The sequence below is a fragment of the Lissotriton helveticus genome, chromosome 5_2, assembly GCF_964261635.1.
Source record: "Lissotriton helveticus chromosome 5_2, aLisHel1.1, whole genome shotgun sequence".
Lineage (NCBI taxonomy): Eukaryota > Metazoa > Chordata > Amphibia > Caudata > Salamandridae > Lissotriton > Lissotriton helveticus.
This window is the reverse complement of record NC_136066.1, coordinates 16854498-16867613: the sequence shown is the minus strand read 5'-3', so window position 1 is coordinate 16867613 and position 13116 is coordinate 16854498.

The following is a 13116-nucleotide window of genomic DNA, read 5'->3' as shown; positions in this document are numbered from 1 at the left end:
CTGCACACTTAGGAATTCTAGCATTTTGCCATACTGGAGTCAACAACTTACAAATCCCTTTCACACTGATGTGAGCCATTCCATGGGCCATTGTAACCACTGCAAGCACATATGTATCGGGTAACAACCATCGCTGATGTTCTGACAATTCAACCCAACAACCATTTGCATCCAATTTACCCGTACTCTCTATCCACACACTCAACTCTTTCTCTGTAGCTTCAGCTTTAATAGACTTCACACTCTCTATCGTATCTTCACACATTCCAATGTCACCAACCCATCTCGTAGGGCCTGCAACATACATTCGACTCATCACATCCCTTGCTGTTTCTTTCGCGACTTCATCAGCAAATGCATTACCACGACCAACATCATCAGTAACCTTCTTATGTGCACTGCAATTCACAATTGCAACTTGCAACGGCAAAGTAAGTGACTCAAGAAGCTCATTCACCAACTGACCATGCTGTATCTTGGCCCCATGCGAAGTCAAAAACCCACGTTCTTTGCACAATCGTCCAAAACTATGGGCCACACCAAACGCATACTGGCTGTCAGTATATATGGTCACTTTCATTCCTTTTGATAACACACACGCTCTTGTAAGTGCAATCAACTCTGCTGCTTGAGCTGAATTATGTGGGATACGTGCAGCTTCAACAATCGTATACAAAGTCGTAACAGCATATGCCGCAGTCGTATCTCCATTCGGAAGCTTGAAGCATGAACCATTCACCCATAAGGTACCATCACACTTCACAAGAGGAGTGTCCTTAAGATCTACTCTCCCTTTCGTTTCCTCTTCTGTCTTGAGAAAGCAATCATGCTGTTCAGAACCATCTGTTTCTGCTACAATCGGCAACAACGTAGCTGGATTCAGCGTGTTGCATCTTTTTATGTGCACATGAGTCGCTAACAGTGTTAACTCGTAACCTGACAATCGAGCACTAGTTAAGTGCTGTGTCTTGGTCCTGTTTAACAAAGTGTCCACTGCATGCGGAACCATGACAATCAACATATTATTCATCACTAAACCAGCAGACTGCCGAATAGAAACTGCTGCTGCCGCTGTGGCTCTCAAGCAACTCGGCAATGCTCTAGCTACCGGATCCAAAGTCGACGAAAAATATGCGCATGGACGTTGCTTGTCCCCAAAAGACTGTGTTAACACTGATAATGCACAACCTTCTTTCTCATGGACATACAATGTAAAGGGCTTACTGTAGTCAGGGGTACCCAACACAGGAGCCGAACACAATGCATCACGCAATTCGGAAAAACTTTTCTGACAATCTTCAGACCATGGAATGGGATTCGGTGTATCTTTACAAGTCAATGCTACCAAAGGTTTGGCCAGCAGGGAAAAATTCGGTATCCATTGTCTGCAATATGACGTGATACCCAAGAAAGCACGCACTTCTCTCTGTATCATTGGCACACTCAATTTTGCAATTGCCTGAATTCTTTCTGGGGTCAGTTTCCTTCCCTCCTTCGATAAAAGATGACCTAAGTAGGTCACTTCTTGTCGACAATATTGCAATTTCGAAAGGGACACTTTGTGATGCAAATCAGACAAATGACGCAACAACGACAACGTTGCTTCTTTACAAATTTCCTCAGTATCTGCAGCGACTAGCAAATCGTCAACGTACTGAATAAGGGTAGCGCCATCAGGTAAAACAATCGTATCAAGCTGTGTTTTTAAAGCCTGGCTATATATCGATGGACTTTCACAGTAGCCCTGAGGAGCGCGTTTGAACCGGAAGCTTGGGCCTCCTAAACTGAAGCCGAAAATATCCCTACTCTCCTCTGCAATTGGGATGCTGAAGAAAGCATTCTTCAAGTCAATCACCGAGAATTTAATTCGCGGAAGCTGGAATCATAGTCAATAGGGCAGTGATGTCAGGAACAACCGGAAATTGTGGCACAACGATTTTATTCACCTCTCTAAGATCGATCACAAATCTGTAAACGGGTGGCTGAGAAGGGTCAGTACGCTTCAAAACAGGCAGAACAGGACTATTGCAAACGTTGCCTCTTGTCTCTTCAATTACATATTTTTCAATCAAATCATAAATGATCGCTAGCAACGCTTTTTCGCCTTCACTAGAGATCTTGTATTGGGGAATGCGTGGCATTTTAACATTGGCTTTCAATGTCACAACATATGGCGGTATTTCCAAAAGACCCACATCATTAGGACCAGTAGCCCAAAGAATATCAGGAAGAAACGACAATTCTGTCGGAAGTTTATCCTTTGACAAATACATTGGGGAGACCACTTTCTTACCCAGTGTAAGTTGTACTCCTGAAGGAGAACAATACAAGGTTGCATACAATCTTTTCAACAGATCCAATCCTAACAAGTTCTCACCACAACCTGTCGTCAAAATAAGGGGTGCTTCGAATTCACAAGGTCCAACAGAAAGGGACATAGGACTAGAAATCGGGTTCCTAACCGGGGCGCCAGAAAAACCTACTGAAACATTCGTCTCGCCAGACAAAGGTGCGCCAGGGAGTTTAGAGTGCATAATAGAACTCTTTGTAGCACCAATATCCAACAGAAAAGGTTCTGACACACCTGATGTAATCACCTCAACATAAGGTTCACTCTGATCTACTGGAACTGAAACAACTCCCTCTCTTTGTCTATGGCTGTCCTAGCAATCATTACCTTCCATATTCTCATCTTCTGCATAGTAGTCATCAGCATAGTACTCAGTCGTCCTACCAGACGCGTTATTCTGCTGATCAAAACTATTCATTGAATTCTGAGGCGGAAAAGAACGCGCGTTCTGGGGGAAATTTCCACGTCCTCTACCTCTAGGTGCTTGTTGAACACCTCGACCACTTGTACCAGAAGCACCATTCATACGTTGTAACAAAATAGGGCAACTGTATTTGAAATGACCCCTCTTCCTTACAATATGAACACTGATTGGGGCCTACCGGGAAACGTTGTTGAGGATATTCGGTCCTTTGCGAGTTTGTCTGAAACTGCTGAGGCTGCTGATAATCACGCTGGTTACTACGAGGCGGATACGCCTGTTGTAAAAGAACCTTCGTTTTCAGCTCTTTAGTTTTCTTGTCCGCTCTATCCTTTTCATCCTTATCTCTATTTTCATAATACTGCACCGTAGCCAATATCTGTGCTGAAGAGGAAACGGCCCAAGAACTCTCTGAATCTTTCAATTTCTTACACAACTCAGGAAGCAAATTATGTACGAACTTGTCAACGAACAACCGTTGACCACCTTCTGTACTCATATCTTGACCACTGTGGTCGATAAACGTTTCCTCAAACCTAGTGAAGAAATCAGACACGGTTTCCTCTTTCTTCTGCTTACATGCAGACAATTTGTCCCAGTTCACTCGCATAGCAGGCATTAAAGTCTTCATGTACGTAACGATCTTGCCAGGAAGTTCTGCAACTAAAGGCTCAGGTTTAGCACCACCAATTTGTCAGCCATCTGCAGCAGCAATATTAACCCAGGTATCACCTAACTCCTGTGCATGATCCGTGTGACGAATCAAACCCCATAAAGGCTGTGGAACAACATTTCCAAACAACATGTCTATATCAGCTAGATTCATGACACATGAGTCTGCAGTCTGTGATAATTCCTTATAATACCCTGCAGGATTTTTACGGGGGTCAGGCAAAGTCTGCTTAAGGGCTAAAACTTCAGCTCGCTTCCAAGGAACATTTACCCAAACACACTGAAAGTGAGCCGGTACAGCATCGATATTATGAACGGCATCAGCCTGAACTGCTTCTTTCCAAACCGGAGGGACTTCTCTCATGCGATACTGTCTCGCTTTCCTCCTAACAGAGGAATCATGCTCAAACAATGACCGAGAAATACCCTCACTCCTAAACGACAATAATGTCGCAACTACTTTCTCAATATCGGGACCCACAATCGTGCCTTTTGCAAACTCGAACCGTACACGACACAAATCAGGCGGATTGGATTCCAAATCATTGTCCTCCAATTCTTCACAAAGAAAAGCACACATTTTTTCAATAATTGGCCACGTCCAGCCCTCCAGTCTCACCAGACACTATCACGAGATCAGCCCATTTTACGAAAACATTCGGAACTGGACCCGTTTTATAGATGACATCTTCTTTATATGGATAGGAACGGTAGACCTCCTGGAGGATTTTCTCACCTGGCTGAACCTGGGAGATCCAAATCTTAGATTCACTGCAGAATATAATAGAACCAAAGTCAACTTTCTGGACATAAGCATAACGAGTGAAGACAGACACTTGAAAGTGGAACTATATAAGAAAGAATCAGACCGCAATACTATATTGCACTATAACAGCTACCACCCCAAGAACCAGAAAGACTCAATCCCCTTTGGGGAGTTTCTCCGCCTAAGGAGAAACTGCACAAACATTGAGGACTTTTATCACCATGCTGGAGAAATGAAGTCCAAATTTAAAGATAGGGGATACCCGAAAAAGCTCATAGACCACTCCTTTAAAAGAGCTAGATTCTATGACAGGGACTGTCTCTTGACCAAGAAAGAGAAGAAGTCCAATGAAAAAATTGTCATGGTTAGTCAATATTCAGTAGTAGCGAACCAGGTAAAGAATATAATAAACCATAATTGGAAAATCCTAAACGAGGGTGCTGAGACTATCCTAGAACGCCCTTTGTATGCTTTTAGGAAGAACAAAAACTTAAGGAGCAGTCTAGTGCACACGTACAGAGACGATATAATAGAGCGACAAACAACTTTGACAGGAACAAAGGCAACGGGCAATCACAAATGCGGCAACTGCTGCATATGCGAATTATGTTTAGTGACCAAAGTAGTAGAATTGAATGGAGCCAGACACGAAATTACCACATTGAATAATTGCAAGACAAAGAATGTGATATATCTAATTCTTTGCCCCTGCAACCAGGGATATATAGGAGAAACAAGCAGGGAACTTAGGTTAAGAATTGGCGAACATAAGTCGTCAATCAAGAACAACAAAGAAAATGCCCCTCTGGTTGCCCACTGGAAGGAACTGGGCCACAATATAAGAGACATTAGATGGGTAATCCTGGAAAGAATTAAAGAACAAACCAGATTAGGAGACTGCACAAAAAGAAGAAAACAACAGGAGCAGTGGTTTATGATTAAGTTTGATACTATCAAACATGGCCTAAATTCCAGGGAAGAGTGGGAAATTTTAATCTAAGATGTAATCATGTGGAGAAATCCTAGGGATAAGTGATAGAGATCGCAGGTCACCCAACCAATAATTTTCGCCACTTCCGGCTTCGGGCCCATATATTTCAAATCACTAAATACATTGATCGGATGACCTCACAATCTACTACCAATAATTTGTAAAACCCTTTCTACCGTTTTCCTAGTGTACCCGACTTACCATCCACCGCTACGGGTACCTATGACCACAATGGATCAGGGAGCTAGCTGTAAAAGGAAAGGCAGCAAAATATACTATTCAACATATGACTTTACTTTTCATGAAATGACCACGGACAACTAGAAGTTTTGAAAGTTTTATCTCAAATTCAATCACTTACATATACACACTCCACTACGAGGAGACAGTCTAAAATCAAATTTGCGAAGAGTGCATAACTATATAAGAGAACTAAGAGGGAAATCATTGAGTTTTATAAAACTAGTGCGACAGGGAACACGCTAAGAGAAAAGGAAAACTACGATAAGGGCAAAGTGAACACGCTATAAATCTAAGTTACTTGAGTCAGTTTTACGAGAGAAAATCAGAGACCATAACAGGAAATTGCAAACTGCAATGCAGAAGATGATTTCTAAAAGGTAGGGTAACATAGGAACACGCTATGAAATCAAATGTAAATGAGTTTATGAAATGCAATGGTTGCGGGAGAAAGCATGGAAAATTATTCACGTGCAAAGGTATGTCTTTATTGAAGCAAAGACAGAAAAATAGAAAGGTGCAGTTTTAAGAATTTCAGAGCAATATTTACCTAGACTGGTGTGAAAACCAACCCTGGCCACGGGTCAGTTAAGGACAGGAAAACCCTCAAGGAAAGATAACCCTCAATGGAACCGCAGGTGCAGAATGGACACCCCAGGACAGGACAGGAAACCCAGATTAGGATCAGGACAGGACCACCAGGATACGACCAGCACCCGCAGTTTGGAAGCAACGCCAGCGCTCCACCCTCTCTGCAGCTATCAGTCAGGACCCCAATTGGGTCAGCGAATTCCCCAGCAAAGTGCTCCGCCAGCACGTAAGGTTCAGTAAAACCTCCAGAGTCTATGGTCAAATTTCGGACAGAGTGCTCCACAGCAGCTCTGTATCAAGTCACCTATTGAGTGCGTTGGGTCAGTGACAGGTCAGCTATTCAGACAAGTCGGAAAAATTCCCTAGGTGAACCCAGGGTAGATATACTGTTTTGGGGCAGTGAACCACCCCCCAATGTTGCAAAGTCTCAGAAATCCTCAATTTCGATTGGTCCTAAGGTAGGCTTTGGTTAACACACCAATCAGAACAGACTATTCTAAGGCCCTATTTACATTTTTGGGTGCCGCCTAGCAAGATTGGGGTTCCCACGAGAAGTCGCACGGAATACAATGAAAACCTATACAATGTATTACAATATAGTACAATCTAGATGCTTCTGGCTGGGTGAAGGTGCACGTTCCCATGCAGGCTCTGCCAACAACCTTCTTTGGCTTGGTTTCAATGCCATTTTACTGCATCTGCTCATGCGCGGATCTGCCCTCCAAGATGGACTCCCCATCCCAATTCACCCCTCAGTGCCGAGGATACATTAAAAGTAAGCGAAAACAAATTAGTACATAGAAATAAATGAAGGTATTACATGTCATAATTTTGTACTTCACGTTCATCATCATAAAAATATACTATGCATTAATGTGTGAGTGCAACGAACAAAATCACGAGAGCAGCGGGGTAAGCTTCATCACGTTTTACTAGTAAGCGCTGCCATTTTGTGGCTATTACGCATGCGCACCCTTTCCCACCAAAAATGTGACTGCGTCACAACACATGACTATGCCTGACGCATGCGCAGAAGCAGAAATACAATCAGCGGCCATTTTTATGGACAAGGATTATTTGTATTAGTAAAACACATAGGCAAGCTTCACTAATTCACACGCATATCAACATATAATGAATATTAGTAAAACATACAATTGGTATTACGGGATTATAACAAATTTCGAGGTTCTTGACTCGAGCAAGTCGCGATGCGAAATCTTGCTCTATCAATCCCCTCTTTGATGATATTTACTATCATCACATAATAATGGAACCAGATGCCAACTTCTTTCAATCACACTTTGTACATCTCAATCTCTTCCAATAGGCGATTCAGTTTCTCCTTTTCGTTTTTGGTAGGGTGAGAATTTTTCACCCTTTTGTATATTTGATTATTCATTTCTTCCAATTCAAGCTCATCCGCACTTCGTTTCACTCCTCTTGCATTCACTTGATACTTCTTTGTGTTTTTGCGACATTTGCAACAGACGAATATGAGAAATAAGACAAGACCTATCACTCCAATTGGCATCAGTACTTTAAACAATAAGCTTCTACCTAAGTTAGCAAACCAATGACCTATATTTGAGAGACCATCAACTAGTCTCTTCCAGGCACTGTCAACCTCGAGTGGTTTGAGTTCCTTTTCCAATTTAGTAATGTTTTTCACATATCTTTTGAGCTGCACACTTTTGTCCGGAATATAAGTGCAACAATGTTGCGCCTTCAACATCCGGCAGACTCCGCCCTCTTTTGCTAATAAGGTGTCAAGAGCAAGTCTGTTCTGCAAAACCATTGATCTGATCGCAACCATTTCGGTATTGACCAACAGAAATCCATGAGCTGTGTCAGTAGACAACACATCCACTATAGTGGACAATTTGCAAATTCTGTGAGTGTTCAGAACCACTCCCACTCCAGGTATCAGTGCACTAAAAATACTACCCATTATTTCGCCTACGCTTTCTCTTTTACTACGCACTAAGCCATTCGTTTTTTCATTGCTTCCAGAAATTTCATTCACATGGTATATTTTCGGGAAGACAATGCCAAAGTAGCAGCTTCCATACCAGTGATCCGGCAATTTGAAATAATCCCTGTCTCCACATATATAATAAATTCCAGGAAACACAGGCTCTGACCCATTTTTGAATCCCCAACCTCCAATTACCTTGTAATTGTGTTCACATTGACTGGAACCAATGAAAATGTTATTATAATAACTAGTCTTCTCGCGGCGAAGACAGAGTTTCCCTTTCTTTTCAAAATCCAGCAACAAAGTAGGCCCTGCCTCGCCAGTTGAGGTGCTTTCCATGTTCTCAGCCCACTTTGGAGTTTTCTGCCTTTTGTCATTTGCCTTTCTTTGGAAACTCTCCCTTCTCTTCTCTGCCATGTTTAAAAATATTTTCTCTTGTTCATGCAATGAACAGGTCAGGTTGTCTCTGTGTGCTTCAGCTATGTCTATATTGCCTATAGTCAGAAAGTAGTCTCCCATATATCGTATTACGTCACTTTTGGTATGTACAGGATTCAGATTTCCACGAATGGGAAGTTCAGAAAAGATCACGTCGTTGTTAGAGTAATAGTACTGTAACGGTCCTCTTTTATAAAATAAACTTGCTAAAACGCTACAAGATATTCCATATGTCAGGGGCAGGTGATGGTATGTCACGCCTTAAGCCACAGAAGTAGGTAGCTTCATGCAGACATAGCAGTCTTCTATCTCCATAGTCTCTACATAGTGTACCAATAAGTTTGCGAAAACATTTGAGTGTGTCTTGTTCTTAACTCCATGGTAATGTAGTCCTTCCTCATCTGATGCATCTAAGTCTCGTTGAGTTTGTCTGAGTGCTTTTTCTGGTCTTTCTACACTTCGTGTTGTTAGCTCTTCAGTGTCAGTAATTTGCGTAGGGTCAATATTAGTATTTTTGCTAACCATAAAGGGAATGAAAACTGTTAGTCCTATCCAAACTAATATAACTATAACTATACTACATATACATACTTTGCAGCATGTTTTGCAACAACTGCGGCTAGGCCTTCCATTCGATCTTGAATCAGACATTTTGGCTTCAGAAGAAGTTTTACAACCCCTCTTTGTAACTTTACACAGGTAGCTTACTCTGTGCAATTTCAGGTGGGCTCGTCTTCTTCGGTAGACAAATCAGCAACTCGATCTTCGTCACTTTCGTCAGTTATATCAAGATCTTCAAAATTTTCCAAGATCAGATATGTCCACTCAGGATCTTGATATTTTTCATTCAGTTTTCTTATTCGGTCACTCCTTCTCTTGGAGCTATCTTCAGGTAGCTCTGCGATTCGTGGACTTCTCCTTCTATCTGCAAGTTTCTCTTGGACTGTTTTTATTCTTAGTCTCAGTCTCTTAATATATCTTGGCTCAATGTGCTTCTTTTTCTTTAGTCTTTTAGCTGGCACTGATATTTGGCTTTCTTCTAATGTCCTTTTGTTTTCACTTGTTTGGGGCACTTCAGTTTCTGGCTTTTCCTTTTCTGTCTGACTAGTCCCAGGTCTTGTATCTATTTCTTCTGCCTGGTTACTAAGCTGGCCTGGTTCAGGTAAATTCTGATTTTGGCTTTCAAATGTCTCTGTTTCTATTTCCTGAACACGTTCTTCTAGTTCTGTCTGATCCTGTTCAAGCACTTCGAACCCTTGATTTTCTTCTGCTCGAACTATTACACTATGTCTAGTCTGTCCCTTTTCGATTTCAGGAGTCAGTGGAGGTGTGTCAATCACCTGATCTGTCCCTGTCTGACCTTCTTCTTCGTCCTCAGACTTGATGTGAATCTCAATGATCTGAGGGTCTTCGCCTGTGCCTTGCTCGACCTCTCTATTTCCCTCTCTGTCTTCCCTTATTCGCTCTCTTGTTCTGAGTGGGTCTCCAGGAAGGTCAATTATGGGTATCCACTCCTCTGGCCAGATCCTCGGCAGCTCGTCATCAGCTACTTCCGGGCCATCATCTGTGGGATCTTCAGCAGTACTGGTGCTTGGCCATATGTCATCAGCTGCCTCTGGACCAACGCCTGCAGGACCCTCAATGGGACTGGTGCTCGGCCGTCTGTCTTCAGCTCTTTCAGGACCAACGTCTGCAGACCCTTCAGCTGGACAACCTTCGGCTCCAGGTTCCTCGTCAGGTATCACCTTCTGGGTATGGCTGGCATGGATCCACCTGGGAACGCCTGCACACTTCACCGCAGTTGTGGTCACCAGGATTACTTGACGCTTTTTTCCCCACCTTGGCTCAAGGCAACTTGAACGAGTATGCTTCTTTATCTTAACCCAGTCACCAGGAACCAATTTGTGAACTGGTGTTGTCGGGTTGGCGACGGCGTCTGTCCCAATCTGGCGAGAGATAGAACGCACTTGGTCACCCAGTTGCTTGCAGTATTCAAGTACCAAATCATCAGAAATGCTTAACAGTTTGTATCCTGGTACCCATGCTTGTCTCATCACTCTTCCCATCAAGATTTCATGGGGGCTCAGGCCTGTTCTCCGATCTGGAATGCTTCTGAGTCCCATCAGAACAAGAGGCAAGGCAGCTATCCAGTTCATGCCAGTGGAATCACATATTTTTGCCAATCTATTCTTTATAGTGCCATTTATTTGCTCTACTACTCCAGAAGCCTCTGGATGGTATGCACAGTGCAGCTTTTGTGTGATCCCAAATGCTTTGCAGAGTTGAGCCAATATTTCATTCTGAAAATGTCCGCCTCTATCTGATTCAATATAGACTGGAACCCCGAACCTCGGTATTAACTCTCTCAGTAACATCTTGGCTACTGATATGGCATCACATTGGGAGGTTGGGTAAGCTTCCACCCATTTTGAAAACAGGCAGACAATGACAAGGACATATCTCTTTCCCTCACACCGGGGCATGGTAATGAAGTCAATTTGTATTCTCACAAAGGGACCCCCTGATCTCCCAATTTTCCCCAGTTCAACTACTGTTCTCTTGCCAGCGTTGAACTGCTGACACGTCAAGCACCTCTGGCAGAGGGACTCTGCTACCTTCCTGAATTTCTTGTTGTACCAAGTCTGTTGAAACACCAGAACCATGGCATCCCTACCAATGTGTGATCCTTCATGTATCAATCGGGCCATAGGGGCGAGCAAGTGTCGGGGTAACACAGCCATACCATTTGGGCCCACAATGACACCATCCTCACGTCTCGGTTTACAACCTTGTTCTTTCCACTTCTCTTTCTCTTCCCAGGGCGTCACATGCTGCCATTCTCTCACTTCATCCCATGTAGGCACTTCTTCAAACATTCTAAGTTGGCAGCTGTTTCCAGCCCCTCCCCGTTTTGGATTTATTCTCATCTGATCCATAGCACATTGTTTTGCCACTCGATCAGCAAAATCATTTCCCAATGACACAGAGTCAAGGCCCTTTTTATGGGCAACGCATTTGACCACTGCCAGTTCTTTTGGTAACTGGATTGCCTCTAAAAGGTCTTGAACAACTTTTCCATTCCGAATGGGGGTACCTGATGAAGTCAGGAATTCTCTTTGGAGCCATAATTGTCCAAAGTCATGCACCACCCCATAACAGTACTGGCTATCGGTATACACTGTTATTCTTTTGTCTTTTCCCAATTTGCAAGCTCTAATCAGAGCGATCAATTCAGCTACTTGTGCAGACTTTACTCCAAATAAATAGGATGCTTCTTCAATTTTGTTCAATGTAACTACAGCATAGGCAGCACTTAGGCCTCCCAGTTCATGCCTCAGGCACGAACCATCCACAAACCATTCCTCATCATGTACAGGCAAAGGAGTTTCTTTAATGTCTGGGCGTGGTTTGGTACTGAATTCTGTTAAGTCAATGCAGTCATGCTCATTCTCTCCCTTATCTTCCATTACCATTGATTCAGCGAGTAGAGTGGCAGGGTTTAAAATATTGCATCTGGTGATGACAATATTTGCAGCACCCATGAGAATCCTCTCATATTTAGTCAGCCGACTAGGGGTGAGATACTGAGTTTTCGTGCGGGTCAATAGAATCACAACTGCATGTGGAACATACACAGTTACAGGATGTCCCATGATAATGGACTCACTCTGTTCTAAACTTGTGCACGTTGCAGCTACTGCTTTCAGACATCCAGGTAGTCCAGCAGCCACTGGATCCAAAGTGGCAGAAAAATATGCCACGGGCCTTCTGTTCAAGCCATGTTCCTGAGTCAGGACTGACAAGGCACAATTATCACGAGTGTCACAGAAGAGGCCAAATTCCTTGGAATAATCAGGCATCCCCAGAGCAGGGGCTGTACACAGACAATCTCGCAATTTTGTGAAAGCGGTCAGGCTCTCGTCATTCCACTCCACTGGGTCCTTTGCTCCTTTCTTTGTCATTTGAATCAAGGGCTTTGCAAGGACTGCGAATCCCACAATCCATTGCCTGCAGTAACCTACAACTCCGAGGAACATTCTGATTTCTTTCTGCGTACGGGGTAACTGCATATTTTGAATTATTCTGACTCTCTCTGAGGTGACTTTTCTAATACCTTTTTCTATCTGGTGTCCCAGATATTTCACCGATTTCGAACAGAACTGTAATTTCTCAGGGGCCACTTTATGTCCCTTTTCACTCAGATGATTCAGTAGGGCAATGGTGTCAATTACACAATCCCTGTGACTTTTGGACGCCACCAATAGGTCGTCAATGTACTGCACCAAAACAGACTTGCCAGGTAAGACTAAAGATTCAAGACATTTTTTCAAGATCTGATTAAAGATAGAGGGGCTCTCCGTGTACCCCTGGGGGACCCTATTCCAGACATACACGTGACTGTCGAAGGCAAATGAGAAAAGAAATTTGCTATCTGGATGCAATGGGATTAAAAAGAATGCATGACATAGGTCTATCACTGTGAACCATTCAGCATCCCAGGGGATCTGATACAGAATCACTGCTGGGTTCGGGACAATAGGGCAGCAAGGAACCACTATCTTGTTTACCTTTCTCAGGTCCTGCACTACTCTGTACTTGCCATTAGGCTTTTTGATGCCCATAATGGGTGAGTTACACGGGCTACTCATTACTTCCTGTATGATGTTTG